We start from the raw sequence: 7,500 nt of genomic DNA on the forward strand, positions 1-7,500 counted from the left end.
GCGCTGTTGGCGCGCCTAAGCTAGTGGCCCGTAGAGTAAAAAGGGTACCCCCAACAAAGTTGTCGTTTGACGTTCTGGTTGCACTTTTTATCATCTAAAATCAGTTTTCTACACGTTTTGAGGGGTTTTAGCAAAAAAAAAAATTTCGACTACTCGAGCTCTCTGGCCCGTTCGGTGCACATTTTTGAAAAAAGCTAGGGAGCTGCCCCTAGGTTCGGGGTGTCACAAAATGTTGAAAAGTGGTCGAAAAACCACTATCCAGAATCGGATGTAGAATCGTTAGACGAACTTAAAATTGTTCTACGACACCCATCTGCGACGTTTAGTATTCGAGTTATGGCCCGTACCAGGTCTGACCGAGCAATTTTTGTTCCGCGCACTTTGTGCACCGTACACTTTGATGTTTGTATGAAAAAGTACCCTACCTAGGGACGCGTAGAGCAAATTTGTACCCCCGGGCATGTTGTCGATTGACATTCTGGTTGCACTTTTCATCATCTAGGGTGCGTTCCTGACACGTTTTGAGGGGTTTTAGCAAAAAAAAAATTTTCGACTACTCGAGCTCTCTGGCCCGTTCGGTGCACATTTTTGAAAAAAGCTAGGGAGCTGCCCCTAGGTTCGGGGTGTCACAAAATGTTGAAAAGTGGTCGAAAAACCACTATCCAGAATCGGATGTAGAATCATTAGACGAACTTAAAATTGTTCTACGACACCCATCTGCGACGTTTAGTATTCGAGTTATGGCCCGTCCTAGGTCTGACCGAGCAATTTTTGTTCCGCGCACTTTGTGCACCGTACACTTTGATGTTTGTATGAAAAAGTACCCTACCTAGGGACGCGTAGAGCAAATTTGTACCCCCGGGCATGTTGTCGATTGACATTCTGGTTGCACTTTTCATCATCTAGGGTGCGTTCCTGACACGTTTTGAGGGGTTTTAGCAAAAAAAAAATTTTCGACTACTCGAGCTCTCTGGCCCGTTCGGTGCACATTTTTGAAAAAAGCTAGGGAGCTGCCCCTAGGTTCGGGGTGTCACAAAATGTTGAAAAGTGGTCGAAAAACCACTATCCAGAATCGGATGTAGAATCATTAGACGAACTTAAAATTGTTCTACGACACCCATCTGCGACGTTTAGTATTCGAGTTATGGCCCGTCCTAGGTCTGACCGAGCAATTTTTGTTCCGCGCACTTTGTGCACCGTACACTTTGATGTTTGTATGAAAAAGTACCCTACCTAGGGACGCGTAGAGCAAATTTGTACCCCCGGGCATGTTGTCGATTGACATTCTGGTTGCACTTTTCATCATCTAGGGTGCGTTCCTGACACGTTTTGAGGGGTTTTAGCAAAAAAAAAATTTTCGACTACTCGAGCTCTCTGGCCCGTTCGGTGCACATTTTTGAAAAAAGCTAGGGAGCTGCCCCTAGGTTCGGGGTGTCACAAAATGTTGAAAAGTGGTCGAAAAACCACTATCCAGAATCGGATGTAGAATCATTAGACGAACTTAAAATTGTTCTACGACACCCATCTGCGACGTTTAGTATTCGAGTTATGGCCCGTACCAGGTCTGACCGAGCAATTTTTGTTCCGCGCACTTTGTGCACCGTACACGTTGATGTTTGTATGAAAAAGTACCCTACCTAGGGACGCGTATAGCAAATTTGTACCCCCGGGCATGTTGTCGATTGACATTCTGGTTGCACTTTTCATCATCTAGGGTGCGTTCCTGACACGTTTTGAGGGGTTTTAGCAAAAAAAAAATTTTCGACTACTCGAGCTCTCTGGCCCGTTCGGTGCACATTTTTGAAAAAAGCTAGGGAGCTGCCCCTAGGTTCGGGGTGTCACAAAATGTTGAAAAGTGGTCGAAAAACCACTATCCAGAATCGGATGTAGAATCATTAGACGAACTTAAAATTGTTCTACGACACCCATCTGCGACGTTTAGTATTCGAGTTATGGCCCGTCCTAGGTCTGACCGAGCAATTTTTGTTCCGCGCACTTTGTGCACCGTACACTTTGATGTTTGTATGAAAAAGTACCCTACCTAGGGACGCGTAGAGCAAATTTGTACCCCCGGGCATGTTGTCGATTGACATTCTGGTTGCACTTTTCATCATCTAGGGTGCGTTCCTGACACGTTTTGAGGGGTTTTAGCAAAAAAAAAATTTTCGACTACTCGAGCTCTCTGGCCCGTTCGGTGCACATTTTTGAAAAAAGCTAGGGAGCTGCCCCTAGGTTCGGGGTGTCACAAAATGTTGAAAAGTGGTCGAAAAACCACTATCCAGAATCGGATGTAGAATCATTAGACGAACTTAAAATTGTTCTACGACACCCATCTGCGACGTTTAGTATTCGAGTTATGGCCCGTCCTAGGTCTGACCGAGCAATTTTTGTTCCGCGCACTTTGTGCACCGTACACTTTGATGTTTGTATGAAAAAGTACCCTACCTAGGGACGCGTAGAGCAAATTTGTACCCCCGGGCATGTTGTCGATTGACATTCTGGTTGCACTTTTCATCATCTAGGGTGCGTTCCTGACACGTTTTGAGGGGTTTTAGCAAAAAAAAAATTTTCGACTACTCGAGCTCTCTGGCCCGTTCGGTGCACATTTTTGAAAAAAGCTAGGGAGCTGCCCCTAGGTTCGGGGTGTCACAAAATGTTGAAAAGTGGTCGAAAAACCACTATCCAGAATCGGATGTAGAATCATTAGACGAACTTAAAATTGTTCTACGACACCCATCTGCGACGTTTAGTATTCGAGTTATGGCCCGTACCAGGTCTGACCGAGCAATTTTTGTTCCGCGCACTTTGTGCACCGTACACTTTGATGTTTGTATGAAAAAGTACCCTACCTAGGGACGCGTAGAGCAAATTTGTACCCCCGGGCATGTTGTCGATTGACATTCTGGTTGCACTTTTCATCATCTAGGGTGCGTTCCTGACACGTTTTGAGGGGTTTTAGCAAAAAAAAAATTTTCGACTACTCGAGCTCTCTGGCCCGTTCGGTGCACATTTTTGAAAAAAGCTAGGGAGCTGCCCCTAGGTTCGGGGTGTCACAAAATGTTGAAAAGTGGTCGAAAAACCACTATCCAGAATCGGATGTAGAATCATTAGACGAACTTAAAATTGTTCTACGACACCCATCTGCGACGTTTAGTATTCGAGTTATGGCCCGTACCAGGTCTGACCGAGCAATTTTTGTTCCGCGCACTTTGTGCACCGTACACGTTGATGTTTGTATGAAAAAGTACCCTACCTAGGGACGCGTATAGCAAATTTGTACCCCCGGGCATGTTGTCGATTGACATTCTGGTTGCACTTTTCATCATCTAGGGTGCGTTCCTGACACGTTTTGAGGGGTTTTAGCAAAAAAAAAATTTTCGACTACTCGAGCTCTCTGGCCCGTTCGGTGCACATTTTTGAAAAAAGCTAGGGAGCTGCCCCTAGGTTCGGGGTGTCACAAAATGTTGAAAAGTGGTCGAAAAACCACTATCCAGAATCGGATGTAGAATCATTAGACGAATTTAAAATTGTTCTACGACACCCATCTGCGACGTTTAGTATTCGAGATATATAACACTTTGTAGGTCTGACCGAGCAATTTTTGTTCCGCGCACTTTGTGCACCGTACACTTTGATGTTTGTATGAAAAAGTACCCTACCTAGGGACGCGTATAGCAAATTTGTACCCCCGGGCATGTTGTCGATTGACATTCTGGTTGCACTTTTCATCATCTAGGGTGCGTTCCTGACACGTTTTGAGGGGTTTTAGCAAAAAAAAAATTTTCGACTACTCGAGCTCTCTGGCCCGTTCGGTGCACATTTTTGAAAAAAGCTAGGGAGCTGCCCCTAGGTTCGGGGTGTCACAAAATGTTGAAAAGTGGTCGAAAAACCACTATCCAGAATCGGATGTAGAATCGTTAGACGAACTTAAAATTGTTCTACGACACCCATCTGCGACGTTTAGTATTCGAGATATAGCACTTTGTAGGTCTGACCGAGCAATTTTGTACTAAAATGTATGGTGAACATGTAATTCATTAAATAACATTGACTTGCATCGTGCCCTACTTCATCGGCACAGCTGTTATTGACTATCTTTAGTGGAAATGGATTGAGTTTGACCATTTTAAGCCCATTTCCTATGCCGTGCACCAACATTGTGTACCGATCAGGGAAAGTACGCTACGTACGCGTTCATGGATGTCGATGTTGGTACAAGTTGCCGGTCGGGATAGCCGTGCACCAAAACTGTGTACCGATCAGGGAAAGTACAAGACGGAGGGTGCAGCTCGAGCGTACGCGTTCATAGATGTCCATGTTGGTACACTTGCACCAAAATTGTGTACCAATCAGGGAAAGTACAACACGGAGGGCGCAGCCCGGGCGTACGCGATCATGGATGTCCATGTTGATACAATCTACGTGTACGTTCTTAGTTTTTGTATCAAAAGTTGCAATTAAGTGCTTGTATGCTTAAAATGCTTATCTCAACCGGTCACCTTTTGGCCTGTCCTTTTATAACAGAAACCTAGAAAGATACTCGATATTTTTGTGTTGTTCCATTAGCCCGGGACGACGAAATGAGCTATGTGCACATCGTGCAGAAAACTGTCTTCGCCACGCATGTTTTTGTCTATCCACTCATATAATCACCCACATTTGTGTTCAACACGGACGGCGCAGCCCGAGCGAACGCGTTAATGTTTATGTTTGTACACACTGCTTGTACGATTCTAGGATTTGGTAATTGCGTCACAGTGCCCGACCGTCGCGGACACCATTCTTGGACAGAAGTCCTAGTACGTAGAGTACTTTCCCTAGGTATGTGCTCGTTCGTGACTATCGTTGCGTGCTTACGGACACGCTTGGGTATGTTTACCATACAAGGTTTACTAGGGAAACCTGGGAAGGACGCTTGCCCTCCCGTCGCGGACACCATTCTTGGAAAGAAGTCCTAGTACGTAGCGTTCCTTATTTTACTTGATCAGTTTGTAATGCATTCGCTTTGTTCCATCGACTTCTGCTACTGCTCACTAAGGGGTGTTCGTTTGCGATGTGTACGATAAGCAACTGTCTATCCTAACCAGCAGTTAATCAACACTTTTCACCCAAGTCATAGGAACATAGAGTACTTTTCCTAATCGGTACACAATTTTGGTGCACCTCTAACCTGGCCGGCACTTTATCGTTACGTTTTGTGCATAACCTAGGGACGTGGTGTAAGTTTCATGATTTTTATGTTTGATTCGGTTTATTATGATTGAAAACTACGCTACGTCCCAGAAATTTGAACTCGACTACTTCCTCCATGTGGCGCCAAAAGCTACTGGGCAACGCCTAGCTAATGCCCCATTTGTACTTCAATTTGCATAATCAATTTTGAAAAATACGCTAAGTCCCAGAAATCTGAACTCGAATACTTTTGCCACGTGGCGCAAAAAAGCTACTGAGAAACGCCTAGCCTTTTACCCATTTATAATTTAGTTTTCGTTATTAGTTTTGAACAATACGCAAAGTTCCAAGAATCTGAACTCGAATACTTTTTACATGTGCCGCCAAAAGCTACTGAGCAACGCCTAGGTTGATACATTTTTGGTACATGGAGTGTATGCATGCAGGATTACTGCCGTGCTGGACCGAAAAATCGAACTTGCTACTAGAACGTAAAGTAATTCCCCTAGATAGGTGCTTTTGCATACCTCTGATCGACCACCATGCAACACGCGTAGCGACACGCGTAGCTAGGCTTGCCCAACCAAATTTCCTACTATAGCACCAAATTGCACACTTTCAGGGGTATAATTTGGTACCGTGTACCGTGCATGGTACAAGTATCAGCAGCTCGTGCAATTTATTTTGCATCGTGTTGCGGTTGCTGGTGCGTCGGGATAGGAGTATTTCGAGACTTTCGCCAAGCGTTGGTGCCATTTGGGGGATAATTAATGTTCTAGCCACAATAAACGTGCCACATAATGCCAATAAGGAAAAAGCCGTTTTCTAGGGACTTCCAGTCAAAATGTTTGCCATCAGCGCTTTCCTGTCGAGTTCAGGATCTGGGACTTAGCGTTTTTTTTTCACGATCCAATCCAACGACCAGATCGTGAATAAACAATTCATACAACAGTGCATCCCTTTAGAGAAGGAAAAAGCCGAATTCTAGGGAGCTCCAGTCCAAAAGGTTGTCATCAGCGCTCTCCTCTCGAGTTCAAGATTTGGGACTTAGCGTTTTTTTCGCGATCCAGCCAAAAGACCAGATCGTGAAATAAACAATTAATATAACTGTACTAGTACATCCCTTCAACTGAAGCAAGTGCACCATACATGACCCGTACGCCAATCATCCATGCACATGACACGTCAACTAAGTCAACACATGATACAACTTGGACAACTGACGGGTAAGTAGGTCATCTCGTACACGACGACACATCGACCAAACCAGGTCAACACGTCACATGCACAAGACATCCTACTACCAAGGCCGGCCACCTCGACACACGACGTGTTAACCGAACATGGTCAACAACACCATCATGTGCAAGGCAACCGGCCCAAACGGATTAACTTATACAACTTGTAACGAGCAGGTGTGTAAGCTTACTGGTTTGGTCGGCACGTTTCTCACATCAAGACAATCAAGTCGAGAACGAGGCACGCCGACAAGCTCACTAGTGTTACGTGTTCCGCTCCATACCGTGTCAAGTCACTCGTCTGACACGGAAGTAGCCAGCTCTTGTCCACTAGTGTAAAGGAACGGTCTCCAGACCAAGTCAAGTCACTCGTCTGACAAGGAAAGAGCACGCACCAAGCTTCACCAGAGCACGGCACCACGGTCCCCAGACCAAGATGGTTCGTTGCGCCATCGAGGAAGGGGCACGCGATCCCTTGCTACACTCAACTAAGTACACTCTTGCTCTCACAAAAGTATCCCCTGTGTCGACGTGGTCCCCAGACCAAGACGAGCTTGCGCACATCGAGGAAGGGGCACACGGACAAACCACCAAGCATGGGTCGCCTGAGAGGATCGATGCGAACGCATCTCTACAACTCGCAGCTCCCAGCCTGAAGTCCCGTCGTTTGCGGGCGGTTGATAGGTGTCGAAACTAGGTATATCCACGTTGGGCAGAGCTCAAGCCAACGGCGTTCCCAGTTACGGTACTAACACGTGCAGCGAACTCCACTCGTTGCGGCCTAGGTATAGCGGGATGAGACGCCGGGCTGCAGACGCAGACTCCAACGGATCTCAGAGGGTTGTTAGGCCCGCTAGCTTCCGAACACCTAATGGGTTTGAGAAGCGCTATCAGCTCGGATTGGCTACGACCTTAGAGGCGTTCAGGCATAATCCAGCGGACGTAGCGTCATACCAAAGTCCGGTCGGACTAGTATTGAGCCAGTGGTCCGTACCTGTGGTTCCTCTCGTACTGCACAGGAATTCCGTTAAGATAGCGACTATAAGCACACACCAGTAGGGTAAAACTAACCTGTCTCACGACGGTCTAA

The 7,500-nt window shown here is 46.1% G+C and overlaps 1 pseudogene; it reads right to left on the bottom strand.

The window, feature by feature from the left end:
* Positions 1–6,991: 6,991 nt before the first annotated feature.
* LOC133394539 (large subunit ribosomal RNA) overlaps positions 6,992–7,500 on the bottom strand; it is a 4,659-nt pseudogene continuing 4,150 nt past the window's right edge.

Source organism: Anopheles gambiae, assembly GCF_943734735.2.
Source record: "Anopheles gambiae chromosome X unlocalized genomic scaffold, idAnoGambNW_F1_1 X_unloc_2, whole genome shotgun sequence".
NCBI classification, from domain to species: domain Eukaryota; kingdom Metazoa; phylum Arthropoda; class Insecta; order Diptera; family Culicidae; genus Anopheles; species Anopheles gambiae.